Raw genomic sequence first — 17,630 nt, 5'->3', positions numbered from 1 at the left:
TAAATCCCTTGACCAATGTAAGATACCCGAATTGTGTATACTTACACATAGGCCAGGATTTTACAGCCCCGCCACAGCATGTCTCCTGCCAGCAAATACGGCGAGCCATTTAAATCTCTATTTAGTTCGGCGGGACCATAATATCTGGCCTGGTGGGAGGGGCTGTAAAATCCTGGACATAAGGTTAGGATTTGATTTAAACTCCTACGATTAAGGTTTTTGCTTTCTTTTTGTAGATAGCTTGTGAATTTGTATTGTGAATAGTTGTTTGGCAGTACAGAACTTGAGTATTGCTGAAAAAAGAAATTTTGTTGAAGCTTTTTGTCTTGCACTCATCAGGAAAATTGCAAGAATACCAATGTCAAGGGAAGCAACAACTTTATACTGTATGAGAAGAGAGTGCTGGTTGGTTGGCAAGTAGACTCTGGTTAGTAGAGGCATTGCCATGGAGTATGCACCAGTTAATGGTGACTGACAGTTAACTGCCAAGCATTGTTTGAAATTTTAAATCATGCAGCTTGACTCTGATTGGTCAAGGCATTATTCCAAGGAATGAACCAGTGGATGGCTGTCACTTATTTTTTTAGCTGAAACAGGCATAATGTGTGTATATGCTCTGTCTACAAAAAACAGGGCCCGGTATATTAATATATGTAGCTTCCAGTACGCACTAATGTGTCACAGTACGAGCCCAACTGACAATCTTAAATTGGTTGTCAGCGTAATTTTTAGCACACTGAGGATTATTTAGTAAATGTTGACCAATCGCATAATCACATCTAATGTTGGACACTGTGTTTCGAGTTTTGCAAGCACGGGCTGTTTGGGTGCAGTCTGTACCTTGTCCATGGCAAACATTGGAAGAGACATGCTGTTTGATATGATCCACCAATCCTTGGGGCGTACGGCCTACATCACACTGGCACTGAGATTCATATACCACGTTACTTATCTGTGTAATAGGCAAAACGTCTTTTTGGCTTGATGGCAGCAGTGATGAATACCACTCATATTACTACTGCATAGTAGCAGCTTGAAGCAGCTAGTTTCACCTGTTGCATGAATTTTTGAGATAGCTTGCCCTTCCAGGGTAATCTGAGGTAGATTGGGCACTTTTCAGGGCTGAAAATGACAGCCTTAGGCCTGTTCATGAGATTGTGCAAAAAACGGTGTGAAATGATCTGATCAGGGTAGCCATTATCTCGCAGGATGTCTTTGATGCTCCCTATTTCAGCATCAAGCTTTCATGGTGAGCAAATGGCTTAGGCCCTACTTGCAAGGTTGCCAATAAGGCCAATCTATAGCACGTAACTGTAAGTTTCTTGTTCACAATTATACTTATAATGATATAATGAATCGCCAAGGACAGCGTATTATAACTGGAGTCCTGTGAAGATTCTGAGTTTCCCTTAACAATTTGTGGAAAGAATCAGAATGGAAAGGATGGACAAAGTTACCTTTCTACCTAGAGGAAAAAATGCATTTGTTTCTCTATGAATACCACTGAGAGAAATGATGTGTGTGTGGGCTTGGCTGGCTGTTTGGGCTTGGTTGGCACAATAAAAGGATCACATTGCAATCATTTTTCATTTGTCGGATTCAAATTGTCTTGCACCTGCACTGTGACTTCAGACGCATGTATGAGTTTTGGAAGTATGCAACTGAAGCAGCAAAAATTTAAAAATGATTTCTTTCACTAAGAAAATTATTGAATTTTCATCTTCTACTGCCTTCGCTGTCACTTTTTAAGGAAGTGACTCATACTGCAGCATAGATCCATGGCTACCAAAACTCCACCAGTACTTTACCCAACTGTTCGAATCCAGCCAATAGTCCAGATTGTTCTACTTATATCACCCAATATTTAGGAGATATTGCAATTGCTGGATATAGAAATTAAGCAATAATACTGTAAAATTTACAAAGGCACTGAGTTTGTGCCCATTGCCTTTTGTGGTGAGCAAGACCAGAGGTGATTGACAAACTCACTTCAAATGAGTAAGATCCTTAATTTTAATACTAATGAAGGCCTTGTTGATTCCACAAACCTTTTCTTGGTGTTCAACTTTTGCAGGAGACCTAAAACCTAACAGAAAGAATATCCATTTGAAATGGGTGTTGAGGATTGTGACATGACAGTAATCATTCTGGATGGCACAGAAAGGACAGAGCAATATAAAGATAGGATATTTAGTTATACTTACCATTTTTCTTCATTCATTTTCCTGTTGCAATTTAGAGTCTCAACAAGGGTTGCCAACCTTCCATATCCCTGGAGTCTCAAGGAATTATAGGTTAAGCTCCAGGACACTGCTATGTGCAACGCAGGAGAAAAATCAAAATGACACTAAAAGCTTTTTCATTTTATTTTCTTTGAACACTTTTTTTGTTCTTTAAGTATAACTATATTGAACATGGGGGAAGAGGTCTGCCTGCTTGATTTCATAACTGTCAGGTAATGAAGAATGTGTTCGCTTTACAAGTAGTGTGGGAAGATGTGTTGAGTGACCAATGACAGGTGTCATGGCATGTGTGAGGCAGGGTTGACAATCTTATCAGGAGCTTTTTGAGTCAGTTGATGTAAATGATTCTTTTTACCCACAAAAAACATTGGTACCAGTAGATTTCTGATATAATGTACATGGAATAATAAAAATGCAAGGTTGCAAGCAGATAAGGTTGAATGAAAAACACTTCATGCTCATCCACCAATGTTTGTACTGCCATGTTTGCAGACAGAAGTAAAATTACTGGGGAATCAGCCTAATCATAAGTTCACATGCTTTCAAAAGCCACTGCATGAAAGAAGACTTAAACATATTGTCCAATTAGCCACACTTCTAATGCCATCAACCGTTTCTGTGGGCTCTGACCATGTCAGTGTAGAGCTGTCTTCACAGTGTTTGGGTCAGCAGGAAGGCAGATGTAGTGCTGTAATGATGTAGCAGAGGGGTGGCTGAGGCATTGACAGTTCTGAAACTTCACTCCACCTTCTTGCTGTAATGCTGCAATGTTTATTCATGAGGATGGAGGTGGGTGGCGTGTCCCTGAGGCCATCCATTCCTGAAAGCATGTGTGACACCACTTACCCTTCAACCATCAAACAGTAAATTGGGTGCTAGGCTGCAGGGCAGTGCATTCCTGCACAATGTTTTTCTTTTCCCTTATTTATATTATTTTGTCTTTCATACTTATCTCCTTTGAAGAGATTAAAGAAATATTAGAGTGAACTCTTGGCCAAGGAAGGCTTGATGCGATATTATTTTACAATGAATGAACCCATGGAGAACCACAAATCTAATCAGATTCACTTAGTTCAATTAATATATGACTTGCTATTGCCTGATGAAATAGAGAACACACCATACTTCCTGATATCAATGTTACTAGGCTTAATCGAAGTGTCTCTTCTGAGAAAAACTGCAAATGATTTTATCAAAGACTGCTAATGTTTTAATATGCCTTCCTATGCTCTCCAAAGGTTTTCAGGATTTTTTTTGAGGTTTCAGGATTTTTTGCTCCCTGTTGTTAAGCTCTCTTTTAATTGTCTCCACCCCTTTTAATTGGATTTACACACAACCTTCAGTTTCTACTTTACAAATCCAATTCTAAAAGTTATTTTAATGATTTGACCGAGGAAAACTGGGTGTAAACAACCTACTTCCAGAGCCTAATAACCATTCTGCTGCTAACTGTGCCAAAAGAGGAAAATCTAGGCTAATGTGTGTTAACAGTCAGAGAATGAGTTAAATCCTGTTTTCATTCAAATGCACTTTCCAGCAGGGGTCACTAGATAATCATCAAGATGAGTAATCATGTCTGCCTTGTGCTTTCTGCAACCTTGATATACTGAAGCAAATTAGAGCCACTTACAGCACAGAAGGAGACCAGTCAGTCCATGCCGGGTAATACTTGTATTTATATAGTGTCTTTAATGTAGTAAAACATATGATAGCACTTCACAGGAGGGAACCGTCAAACTAAATTTGATAGTGAGCCACATGAAGCGATATTAAAATAAGCGGCAAAAAGTTTGGTTAGAGGTAGGTTTTAAGGAACATCTCAAAGGAAGAAAGTGAGGTAGAAAAGTTTAGGGAGGGAATTCCAGAGGTTTGGGTCTTGGGAACTAACAGCACAGCCATTGGTGTTATGACACATTAGTTGGTAAAGGCTGAATTATTTAAAATCCCAGAGGGAAACTTCAGACAACTGTCATAACCTATATTTTCAATTGGTATGTTTGAGACGCAGCTCTGAATTCAGGAATAAAAATCACAAAGCCTCAAGAGGTTTTTATATAAATTAAATTAAACATATTAAGGTATTAAACACATACACATATCTACAAATTACTACCATAATAACTATTAAACAAACCCCCAAATTAATCACTCCCAGGTAATCTTCCCCAAGGCAACAATAGCCCATAGATTTAAACAGACACCAGGCAAAGCACATTTTATCTTATGAATTCAAAATGAAGTTCCTTTCAATTTGTTGCTTCACAGACACAGTGGTATGGTTTACAGGCTGCTTAGATATGACATGCCTCTGAATCACACACAACTTTTTTTCTATATGTATCTAGCCTTCCCTTTGAATGCACATTCTCATTGTATCACCAGGCTCGTTGAACTCCACCTCTTCTAACAATAAAACCTCTTTCAAAGTACCAATTTTATTCACAATATTAACATATTCCTTGGTGTCTCCTAGCTAGGTGCAAGATTTCACCCCCAGTCTTTGAGTGGTTTATTCAACAAAATGCAAACGTACCCTCTACCTTACTGTTTAATATCTCAAATCTACTAAACATCAAAGCACCCAGATTGGCTGGCTTTAATCCAGTTAAGACACACACACTCACACCCACAGACACAGACCCTACTACAAGTCCAGTTTAAAATCATTTCCAATAACATTATATACGTTAATATTTTCATGACACTAGTCAAACATGAAAATCAGGAGGCTAGAATTGGAGGAATGGAGTTATCTCAGAGGGTTGGAGATTACAGGTAGAGGGAGCAGTCAGGCCATGGAGGGATTTGAAAACAAGGATGAGAATATTAAAATCAAGACCAATGTACTCCAAACTGTAGGTCATGACCACAGGTGGGGTCACAGAGATCACATTAGGGGTTGAAAGTTCCCCCACCTCTGAGCAGCAATGGCGACTGGAGAGGAGATTACCCAATCTGAAGATACTGATGGGACAGCCTTGGACCAATGCTGCTAAACAGCAAAGAACAGACAGTGAGCACAAAACACTCCTTAACTTCAGAAACCATTTTTAGAAGTGAGTATGAGTGGACCAAGGATATTTGTGCATCAACTTGGCACAGGGAGAGGCAGGCCAGCGTAACTCAGTCATGGACCAAACGTGGGAAATACCAGGAGGTCATGCGGCTGAACCGGGAAGCTGAGTTGCGGCTTCAAACTTTACTGTGTTTCTGTTCCTTGTCTGCCTGTTGTACGGGCTCCTTACCCCAGGTCGCTGACTCTGCTTCACAGGTACAGACAATGAGACCAAAAGTGGGAAGGAGAGAGAGGCTGGTGAAAGATGAGTGGGGATGGGAGGGAAGTCTGGGAAGAGGGGCTGTTGAGTGAGGGAAGGGTGTGAAGTTAGGAAGAGAGGCTGCTTTGAGAGTGAGGCTGAGGGATTGAGAGGACAGGCTGCTGAGTTGAGTGAGTGTGTGGCGGGAGGGTAGAGGAACTGCTGAGAAAGTGGGGGAGGGAGGGGTTTAGGAAGAGAGCCTGCTGCATGAGTGACTGTGGGAGAAGGGATTTGGAAAGAGGGGTGTGTGTTTATGTCAGTGTGGTGGGAAGAAAGAGGCTCATTACAATATTTGTGGGGGGGCAGGTAAGGTCTTCACTGAGTTTTCTGTCGCCAAGGAATATGGAGAGCTTAGCTGAAACATACATGAGTACCTAGCATTTTTACAAAACACTAAAAACTCAGATTTTCGTTTATATATATATGTTTATCTATAATATGTAAGTGTTAATTTGCAAGCATTAAAATGGGGTACACATTGGAAAATAGTTTAAGAAGCACTCATCTAGGCATTGCTCAACTGGGAGCCAGTGTAGGTGAGCAAGCACAGGGGTGATGGGTGAACAGGACTGGAAACAAATTTGGGCACAGGCAGCAAAGTTTTGAATAACCTAAATTTTATGGAGGGTAGAACGTGGCAGGCTAGATAGGAATGCTTTGGAACAGTCAATTCTGGAGCTATCAAAGGCACAAATGAGCATTTCAGAAGCAGATGAGATGAGGGCAGAGTTGGGCGATGTTACAGAGGTGGAAAAGGCAGTCTTAGTGGTGATGCTCAAATCAGGGTAAAATATGACACCAAGGTTGTGAACAGTCTAGCACTGCCCAAAGGCAGTGCCAGGGAGAGAGATGGAGTCAGTGGCTAGGGGGAAGGTTGTGGTGGGGACTGAAGACAAAGACAATTGCTTTGGTTTTCCAGGATTTGTTTGGAGGATATTTCTGCTGTTCAGACACTGGATGTTGGACAAGCAGTCTGACAATGTAGAGATATTGGAGGGGTTGCCAGAGGTGGTGGAGAGGTAGAGTCGATTGTCCTCAATATGTGTGTTGGAAACTAATGCTGTGCTTTGGGATAATGTTGCCAACGGTCAGCAAGTAGAAAACAATGAAAACAAAAATACCTGGAAATACTCAGCAGGTCTGAAAACAATGAAGTTGCCTTTAAAGATGCTAATCATTTGGGACAATAAAAAAGTCAGAATCATTGATCAAAATGGATGACTACAACCTTAAAGGATGCAGAAATAGCTGGGGAGAACCAATGTAAATTCGACATTTCTAAAGATTCTTACCATGCGAATCTGGTTTCAGCAGCTGGGGTAATAGTTTGTTTCCCTCTAGTTAGATCAATACTGTTCTTTTTGCTGTTCTAGCTTTGAAGAAGTTCTAGCTCTAAAGAAGTCATACTGACTCGAAACGTTAACTCTGTCTTTCTCTCCACAGATGCTGTCAGACCTGCTGAGTTTTTCCAGCATTTTTTGTTTTAGATTTCCAGCATCCGCAGTGTTTTGCTTTTATCTTACTGTTCTCTTTCTTGTTGGCGCATTGAGTAACTTTGCATAACATATATGCCGAAGCTCTTGATCAGTTGATGTCACACAATTTGTGGGCTACTCCAAAGATTTTACCAAATATGTCCAGATTCTGCATCTAATGTAATTTAATGTAAGGGGCCAAGGTAGAAGCGTTCACGTCGCGGCCCTGTTTCAACCAATTCTACCACCACCACGCGTGCACACGATAAGAAGATCTAATGTAATGAAACCATACGCGACTCCTGTAATCTTACCTTATCGCTTTTTATATTTACTCTTATTAATTCATGAAATGTAGAAAGTATATTTTATGGGTGAGAATGGGAACGTTAATGTACGTACTCAATTTCGAAAACGACAGTGTTGTGACCAATGGTTTTGGTGTCGTACAATCGTAGCCGGAGGCTACCACTATTAAATCACAGAAACAATGAGAAAGGGTTGGGATGCTTGGTCAGACTGTTGCGTTCCGAGGAAGTGCGATCGGAATTCCTCCCATTGTTCAGACATTGCGCTACATGACACGGGGAGTGACGAAGAATCCCGCCCATACTTCAGGCGGGCAGAACACAGCGTGACCCACGGCATTCGATCGGAATCCTCGCAGCGTTCCAACAGAACGTCGCGTTCCCCGGCATTCGATCGCCAGTCCCTCCCATTGTTCTCGCCGAACGCTGCGGCACACAGCATTCCATCTCGATTTCTGGTCCCTCCCCCCGATCGCCGCCTTGGCTCTGAACTCAGTTCCCCCTCAACCCACCCTCCCTATAGCGCGATTTAAAGCACCCCCCACCCCCCCCAACATCCGAAGCCTCGACTTGGTTCCCGGAAGTGACGGTCCCTTTGTGGATACCGGAGATTGCTGGAAGATGGCGGCTTGGTCCTGTGCTGGGCTCTGAGGTGAGTGGGAGCGCGCTCCGCAGCTCTGATTTAGTTTCTTTTAAGCACAGACGTTTGCAGCCAGTGTCTCTAACGGCAGAAGTCCGCCATCTACGGTTAATGGAGAGGGGTGTGGGCTGCGACTTGTAGATGGATTCTAACTTTTAAGTGACTCTTTTTGAAAATGTATGGAATAGTGTAAAGTTCTGGAGTCTATTGCAGGTACTGGATCAGGACGAGGATTTCTGAGAGTCTTTAATCAAATAGAAGCAGTAAATGTAATTTGTTCATTGCGGTTAGTTAAGTGCCCTGTGTAATGTAAAGCGTTGGCGCGGCTATGATTGCTTGTGTCCTTATCTTCGTAGCGGTTTAGCTCTTCGGCATTGGCTCTGTGCAGGGGAACTATGTTTTTCTCTATCCGAAGTCAGCTTTTTAAAGTTGTCCACTTTAAGTTTCTCATTAATTCACGATTTAAGCCGACTGGTTGTACTTGTGTTTTTTTTTCGCCTCCCTCTCGAATTGAATTCTAACGTGATCTCGACGTTGCATTTGTTTTGCTGCTGTCATTTTAGAAACTGCCCGAAAATGTTGCTTGTTTTTTTTTTCAAATGTCACCGAAGAGTAAATATTTCCGATTAGCCCGGGCTTTTGTCTACGCTTCGAATATTTCGTAGCTTTGCAACTAAAATGTTTGCCAAGATTTAGATGGGATGATTTGAAAAGCTGGAATGTTTCACTGACGTTAACATTTTTAGTTGGAGTTTACCGTTGAGCAGGATTACCTGTGGGGGGTTTTTCCCTGTCGTTGTCTTAGTGTCGAGTCATCTGATGGAAATAATTCTGCAAATTGTTTTCAATCGAATATTGTTTTACTAGTGTAGTTGAGATGAGTTTACAATTTCATAAATATATTAACTAGTAACAGCTATCTCCCAAATATACGTGTTTACTTATAAAAATATTAATGTCCGATGTTCTATCACAAGCAAATTTTGAAACTGAATTATTTTGGAACCTTGTCTGATGGGGGATCATTGTGAACATTCGTGTAAGTGGGAGGGGGTCCACCTCTGACATCGTGAAGCATTGGGAGAGCTTTGAGTTTGGTGAAAATACCTTTTTTCTAAAAGACCGAGATTTTCAGTTCTTGTTTGCTTCTTCTCTATCTGAGAAAAGATTTAATTTACCAATACGATGGGAGCTTGTGATTTCTGAATAAGGGCACTTGATTTAATTTTTTTTTCTGATTTTACAAGTGATAATCTGGAACAAAATGAACAGTCATTTGGCTAAGTGTAGATTTGTTGAAGGCAAATTGTGTTCAACTTGCTTGAGTTTTTAATGAGGTAACAGAGAGGGTAATGATGGTGATACAGTTGATGTGGTATATGTGGACTTCCAAAAGGCATTTGATAAAGTGTCACACAATAGGCTTGAGAAAAGTTACAGCTCTTGGAATAAAAGGGAAGTAGCAACACAGATACAAAACGGGTTGAGCAACAGGAAACGGTAATGGTGAACTGCTGTTTTTCGGACTGGAGGATGGTTTATTGTGTGGTTCCTCAGAGACTGGTGTTAAGTGTAGAGGGCACGATTTCAAAATTTGTGGATGACACAAAATTTAGAAGCATTGTAGACTGTTAGGAGGATAATGTTAAACTTCGAAAGGACATAGACACATTGATGGAATGGGCGGACAGGTGCCAGTTGAAATTAACTTGGAAGTGTGAAGTGATTCACACATAGATAAAATAAAAGGTACAATTCCAGTGTGGGATGGGTACAGGAGAAGAGGGACCTGGGGGATATGTGCACAAATCAATTGAAAGTGTGGTTAACAAAGCATATGGAATGCAATGCTGGGTTATATCAAAAGAGTTTAAAAGCGAGGAAGTTATGGTAAACCTGTATAAAACATTGGTTTGGTCCCAACTGGAGTATTTCGATCAGTTCTGGGCACCACAGTTGAAGGAAACACAAGGGGGACAGAAAAGATTAATGAGGGTAGTTCCAGAAATGAGGAACTTCAGTTATGTGGATAGATTAGAGAAGTTGAAGTTGGGGCTCTTCTTGTTAAAGAAGAGAAGGTTGAGAGGAGATTTGATAGATGTTTTCAAAATCATGAGGGACAAAGTAGATGGGGAGAAACTGTTCCAATTGGTGGAAGGACCGAGAAGCAGAGGACATCAACTGATGAAAGAAGCAATGATGACATGAGGAAAAACAGTTTTTACAAAATAACTGGTTAGGATCTGGAACACACTGCCTGCGAGTGTGGTCGAGGCTGATTCAATAGTGAATTTTGTAGGGCCACGGGGAAAAGGTGGGGGATTGGCACCATGTGAATTGGACTTTTGAGTGCCAACACAGACATGTTGGGCTGAATGGTTATAGCACAGAAGGAGACCAATCTATGATTTCTGTGGGAATGCTGTGTATATTTTTCAAAATTGGAAGGTTGGCCAGTGTCTTTCCCTCTATTTTACACTGTGTTCCCCATTTGTTCTAATCCTCAAAACATTGTAATACTTGAAGTGTCACAATGTGTCAGTTCCCCCAACTCATCAGTTTTGTTATCTTGTATTTCATGAATTTCTGCTTAATGGCATCCTTGAAATGTCTGTATTGTCCTTCACAGAAAAGTTTCTCCTCCCTCCTTCACTGGAAATCCTGTTAACCCTGTTACAGCCACAGGAACTACAACTGTATGCCAGAGGTTTTATGAATTTGAGCAGATTTGTTAGGCATTGATATCTTGAAGGATCAACAATGTATTTTCTTTTTGACAGTGGTGAGTCAGTCTAAGCAGATGTTTGAAGTACTTGCTGCCACATTACTAGAACTTAATCTTTCTTTGGCTTTTTTCTTTAAACCTCTCGCACCCAAGGCTATGTAGTATGTAAGATGCGGCGACTTCTTTCTTAAAATCACAACTAACATGTTGGAAATTTGCAATAAAACCAAACTGTTATTACACAGCAGACCTGGCAACACCTGGAAATAGGACAATATTTTGGGGAGTGTCTGATAAGGTTCTGGTAGTGTTCTACACTTCCCTTTTCAGATGCTGATCAGAAACAGCAGCACAGAAGCAGGTTGTACAGCTCATGAAGTCTTTGCTTGTGCTTTATTCCACATAAGCCATTTAGTTTAATCCCACACTCTAGGTCATTCTATGACCATTAATTTTTCTCATCCTCCAACTCTTCTGAATGTACCATGAGCTCTGCTTCAACAGTGGAGTGTAACAGTCACTTGTACATTCCAGCCAACCCCTGTGAAGTGACTTCTTCCAACCTCTCTTTTTGGTTCTTTTTGTGTTCACCTCAAATTTGAGCCCTTGTGTTACACCTGCTACACGTTTCTAATTTTGAATAAAATAGGTATAGTTCAATGAACAACAACAACATGTCTCCATGACCTTGTGCATTCACCCATTCTTTTAAGTCTTTTTGTATTGTGTAACACCACTGCTAATGGCACACGTTCCCAATATGCAACCAAAGGTAAACTGACTGGAAAGACCTGATAATACTCCATCTGATCATTCATGGGCCTTGGTGAATTCCAACTCATTTATTGTTGTGTTATAACTAGCTACGTGAGACCTATGCATTTTGAGCACAGGTCTCGTATGAAAGCACTTCTAGTATTTTGAGTGTCAACGGATGCAGGAGACATCAGAGCCTGATCCATTCCATATCTGGCATCCGCCAGTATATATTCAGCACTTTTTTTTTAAACTTGTTGGGCAATTAATATTCATTCCAATATGTTAAATGTTCAAATGCAATACCCTGTCACTTCATTCCTATGATGTGAATACTGACTTATTATTTTGTTGTGTTTTCACACTCTTGCTTTCATTTTTTTGAACATGTACCTTATTAATTTTTTGTGTACACATGAGAAATATTTGAACTTCAGAAAGCCTGGCTGGAGGATAAACCTTTTCCAAGATATTATCTGTTTTTTTTTCTCCTTTGATGATACTTGATTGATATCTGTTTAAAAATAAGGTTTAGTTGAATTTAAAGATCTGGTATTTCTCATTACACTGTTGCTAATTATCAGCTACAGTTGCCTCGTAGAAGTGGGTTTCAAATTAAGTGGAAAATCCGACTGGGGAGGGGGAGTGGTAGTGGAAGGAATATTCATTTTTGGTCCAATTGGAGTAAATACATATTAGCTGTGATGCATTTTGGGCAGTGTGGGGGAGGGGCAATGGTGGGTGGCTCAGAAGTTAAAGCACGCCTGCAAAGTCACGCAGTGGAAATGGATAGCGTAATGTTTGGACAGTGCAATGAATGTTTTGGGGCAGTTTGTAAAAGGTTAACCTTAGTCTATAAGAGTTTGACTAACATTCAGTTCTGTCGTCTGCTCTGAATTGTTTAAAACAGTGGGTATAATGTGAATCTGCAAAGATTTAGGAGGATGTTATAAAAGGTCTTTTTACAAGAATTTCAGTATTCTATATTTGTTATTTACTGTGTTTTCTGTATCTAGCATTATCCAATTGAATGTGAAATTGGGGTACAAATGAAGGGGTATGAAACTTTTGGCAATTTGTACCTGCATGCATTCTTTGAATCAAATCTCCATTTGAGTATAGAATTAGGTCTAGCTCAAGATGAGTTGTAATGTACTGTCAGCACGGCGACTAGCAAAAAATCTCTTAATTCATGATTTCTTTGAAAACAACATGCAAGTTGTGAAATGTGTATGGGGAGGTGGTGGTATAGTGGTATTGTCAATGGGCTAGTATTCCAGAGACCCACGGTAATGCTCTGGGGACCCAGGTTCGCATACCACCACAGTAGATGGGTGTAATAATAATTCTGAAGATGACCACAAAACAATTGCCGATTATTGTAAAAACCCATCTGGTTCACTAATGTTCTTTAGGGAAGGAAATCTGCCATCCTAACCTAGTCTGGCCTACGTGTGACTCCAGACCCACAGCAATGTGGTTGACTTTTTTTTAAAAAATGCCACCTGAACAAGGGCAATTAGGGATGGGCAATAATTGTTGGCCTAGTCAGCAGCGCCCACATCGCATGAACGAATTTTTTTTAAAATCGCAATTTTTTACAAGGTAACTTTTTTTTAAGAATGAATTATTTTGATTTATTCTGTTCAGCTGTGCCGATGTTTCTACATTCCCAGTATTTCCTTTTTAAGATTTTAAATTGTATACATTTCAAGGAACTCGGTGAAACAGAAGTTTATTACTTTTTTAATTGTTTCATGGGATATGTGTGTTGCTGGCCAGGCCAACATTTGTAGCCGATCGCTAATTGCCCTTGAATTGAGTGACTTGCTCGGCCATTTCAGAGAGTATTTAAGAGTCAACAACATTGCTGTGGGTCTGGAGTTACATGTAGGCAAGACCAGGTTAGGACGGCAGATTCCCTTCCCTACAGGATGGTAGTGAACCAGATGCTGTATAATACAGCAATTGATAGTTTCATGGTCAACATTACTGAGACTAGCTTTCAATTCTAGATTTTTTTATTAATTGATTGAACTTAAATTTCACCAGATGCTGTAGTGAGATTTGACCATGTACCCAGATGATTAGCCTGGGCACCTCTAGATTACTAGTCCAGTAACATTATCACGATGCCTCTCTTCCCCCCCCCACTGATCTGAGATTGTACCTCAATTAGCAGGAAGTTTTATTTTATAGATCTACAGTGACAAGGTTCGCATTTTCTGACTTCTCTATAAATCTAACGACAAGAACAGTGTTAACTGACACCGAGGGGAAAGTTGAAAGGGCTTCAGAATATAATTGCTGAAAGACTGACCCCACTGTATTAGACCATAAGACATAGGAGCAGAAGTAGGTCATTCGGCCCATCGAGTCTGCTCCGCTATTCAATGAGATAATGGCTGATCTGATAATCTTCAACTCCACTTTCCTGCCTTGTCCCCAAAACTCTTGATTCCCATACTGATTAAAAATCTGTCTATCTCAGCCTTGAATATACTTAACGACCCACCCTCTGCGGTAAAGAATTCTGAGAAGAAATTCCTCCTCATCTCTTTTTAAAATGGGCGACCACTTACTCTGACATTATGCCCTCTGGTCCTGGACTCTCCCACAAAGAGAAACAACCTCTCAGTGTCTGCCCTGTCAAGCCCCTTAAGAATCTTATGTTTCAATAAGGTCACCTCTCATTCTTCTAAACTCCAATTAGTACAGGCCCAACCTCTCATCATAAAATTCCTCCACACCCATGATCAATGTAGTGAACCTTCTCTGGACTGCCTCCAATGCCAGCATGTCTTTCCTATTGAGAGGAGGGTGTGTGAAGCACCTGTAATGCAGAGCCAAAGGAACTGAGGGTGAAACCTTTTATGAGTAGTTGGGAAAGATTTCTGGTGGTGGGGGGTGAGGGTTGGATTTCAAAAAGACTAGCATCTTTTAAAATCAACTTGCTTTGATGCAAGGCACCAGTAGATATGAGAGTTAATAGGTTTGTAGAATTGTAGAGTAACTAACAATGATGTATGGTAGGATTAATTATCGCTCAAGTTGAAGCACAATCTCATGGTCAGCTTCCTCAAGTTGGCCTATGTTAAACCACCCTGAATTGTGAGTGAATTAAAACATTTTGCCAGCAGCATGGGTAAGCTGCAGCATTGGTTGAAAATTGTTGAATTCTGACTTCAGGTATTTTGAGAGCAAATGATGCACAATTTGTAACTCTTAATTCTATTTGTTCAAAACTGTGAGCGGGCAAAGACAACCTGGTTGTCACAGCTATTTGTCGTTGGTATCCTTCCGTCCACAAAAGACATGCAGCAAAGAATTCATTTCAGATGGGAAGTCTTCATTTAACGCAGCTTTGCTAATGGCCAGAGAGGCAGGCTCTACCACAAGTGTCGCACATGAAGTTTCCAAGTGTCATTATGGGTGGCTGTTTTTGGTGTTAGCATCTGTTGCCAAGCTGCTGTAGCCACTGGTTGTGATAGTGGTGCACGGGGTGTGTAACCATTTTCCTCTGTCGTCAGCTTGTGACTCCCAGATGAGATAATGAATGTTTAGGGCCTTCATATCATATTTGCAAGCGCCCTTGAAGTATAGTTTTTGGCATTTACTGGTCAGCTGGCTCCAACTATCTCACCATACAAAAACTCCTTGGGTATGCGACAGTCTTCCATCCTGTAGTTGTGCCCAAGCCAAAGAAGCTACCTATGATGAGCGCTAACAAACTTGGGAGCTCTGGCTTTGAGATGACTGCTGCATTCCTGATTTTCACAGCTGTCGCATTACAAATGTATGTCTGGTAAAATGACATAATTATCAGTGGGACAGCTTTATCTAGGCTCATTAATGCAATATCTCTTTTTAATATTTGTATCTTCTCAGTTCAGCCTTTAGTTTTTCAAGTGCTTAGTTTGTTAAACAGCGTGCTGTACCAGATTCCATAGTGTATGATTCTGTTTATGTCTGTCTGTACTAATAGATTCTCAGTCTCCTTTTGTCCAGAAGTAATTCCATAAACAGTCAAAGTTGTATCTTCCTTTACCCTCCAGTCTCTCTGTGATGTTGGTTGTGACATCAAGATTATGCATTCTGTGAATACTTCAGTTGTCCTGCCTTCCTGATCATGTGTCAGCTTCTGTTTCTTTTCAACTCTTGCCATGATAACTAAACTCCTGCCTGAACTGAACTAAATTTCAGTTCTTTTAACTTAAGATTCTTTTTGAAAATAAATAAACTGGGGTAACACTTAGATTCTTAAAACCAAATAAAATTTCAGGTGATTTGACATGTTCATAATTCCTTTAACCTTAGAAATCAATTGCACTAATAGAAAACCATCAACTATGTACCACAAAACAGATGGATGCCATTATTCAGTTTAGCCCTGTTTAACCTTTACTGACGACAGAGGCTATATTTAAGCTGTTTTTACAAGTTGGCCTCCTTATTTACTGTCAACTCTTCTAAACTAGATGAAAGGAGAGTGTTTGCTCCAGCTTCTTGCAAAAATGCTTTCTTGGGAATTGTAGCAATTTAGGTGTTCACACTTGGAAAGAAAGGTTGAAAGCTCCGGTAAGTTTATACTTTGACCTGACTTTTAGTCTTGGTACCTCTAAATACAGGGACAGCCTTGTGCTTAGTCTCATGTTTGATTTATAATGTTGATAGTGAGGTTTTATTTTACCCTGTCCTGAGAGTTTCACTTCTAATTCTTGAGGTTTTCCAAAATGTTTTATGACTTTTGGTAAAGTGCTTGGTTGTCACTGTTGTAATTAAAAACTGAATAGTACTTTGTTTTTCCTGTCTTAATGCTGTATTGGTTGTATAAAGGTAGGACAGTGACCATTTTTTATTGATGCTATAGGAATGCAAGTGGCATTGTGGGATTCCTCCTATATCTAATTGGTGGTCTGATTGGTGGTGTATAATGAATTCAAGTGGAGATTTAGAAAGGAATTGCCTGCCACAAAATGTTGTTGGAGCAGAGTCCATAAATTATTTTTAAGAGAATTGATTACAGCCTGTTCCTTTTTTAATTTCCTTTTTTCTAAGCAGAAGAACCCAGCTCCTATGCTGAAATAGGTTAATTTTTATAAAACAGAAAAACTTCTAATTTATAGGAGAAAATTGTGGTTGTCTAAGAAGAGTGTATGAGTTTCTTATTGCTCAAATCATCATTTGCCATTTACTCTTAAATACAGTATGTGTACATGGGAGAACTGTCATACCTTTACTTGAAACCATTCTGAATCTGAACTTGAGGAGTGACTTCATATGAAGTGTTAGCTAGATTTGCCAGTTGTAGGGCAATGTTTTGTGAAGTATCCCAGGACTGATTTCATTGTCTGCTTCTGATGATGAGCCTTTATTCTTCTGTGATGCTCAGTGGGAGGTATTAACAGTGCAGGATGATGTCAGTGCTTCTTTTTATTTGTTCTCCATGTGGGTAACATTTGCAAAGCTGTACTTATTTTCCTTGGATACCCTGAGAAGGTGAGGATCTTCTCCTTTAGCTGCAGTTCTTGCACTCCCACAACAGTGGATAGGGAAATCCAGGATTTTGACCCAATGACAAATGAAGGAATGGGGCTATATGACTAAGAATGGTGTGTGACTTGGAGGTAATAGTGTTCCCATGTTACATTGAATGTACAGAACTAAAACAGGCTAGGCCAGTCATCCTAACTGGTCTCCGCTGGTGTTAATACTCTACATGAATGCCCCACCAAGAACCCATTTGTCTCGTCCTTTCTCCCTCATATATGCTGAAAAGAGAGACATGTTGTCGAAGCTTTACATCTTGCAGTCATCAGGACAAACACATGAATGCCAAATTTCAAACGATCACAACGGTTTATACTACAGGAGAAAAGGGTGCTGATTGGTTGGCCAAGACATTGCAAGGAGAAAGAAACAGGGAATTATAGGCTTCCCAGGTAATTCGAAAAAGGTGCAAGGCTTGAAGATATTCCTTTTTTTCGTTTGTGGAGAACAAGTCCCTGCATATGAATATATGTCACTTCTAGCAAGCACGAATGAGCCATGTTATGTGCTCAACTGATTATCTTAGATTGGTTGTTCGTGTAGCTCTCAGCGCACACACAATCGTTCAGCTGGTGCTGCCCAATCACGGAATCATATCTAACAAGACATTTTATTTTGG

The 17,630-nt window shown here is 40.3% G+C and overlaps 1 protein-coding gene across 2 annotated transcripts in view; it reads left to right on the top strand.

Moving 5' to 3' along the window:
* The first annotated feature begins 7,898 nt into the window (after positions 1 to 7,898).
* Positions 7,899 to 17,630, top strand: part of pik3c2a (phosphatidylinositol-4-phosphate 3-kinase, catalytic subunit type 2 alpha) — a 124,279-nt gene continuing 114,547 nt past the window's right edge. The window contains exon 1 of one of the 2 annotated variants that reach the window (XM_078549295.1): positions 7,899 to 7,992. The gene's annotated coding sequence lies outside the window, so the exon portion shown is untranslated. Of the gene's footprint in view, positions 7,993 to 8,230; positions 8,250 to 17,630 lie in introns of those variants that run through there. The other variant, XM_078549296.1, reaches the window with a different exon arrangement.

The sequence above is a fragment of the Cetorhinus maximus genome, chromosome 9 (genome assembly GCF_964194155.1).
Source record: "Cetorhinus maximus chromosome 9, sCetMax3.hap1.1, whole genome shotgun sequence".
NCBI classification, from domain to species: domain Eukaryota; kingdom Metazoa; phylum Chordata; class Chondrichthyes; order Lamniformes; family Cetorhinidae; genus Cetorhinus; species Cetorhinus maximus.
Note: the sequence above shows the minus strand (reverse complement) of the source record. Positions and strands in the feature narration are given on the sequence as shown.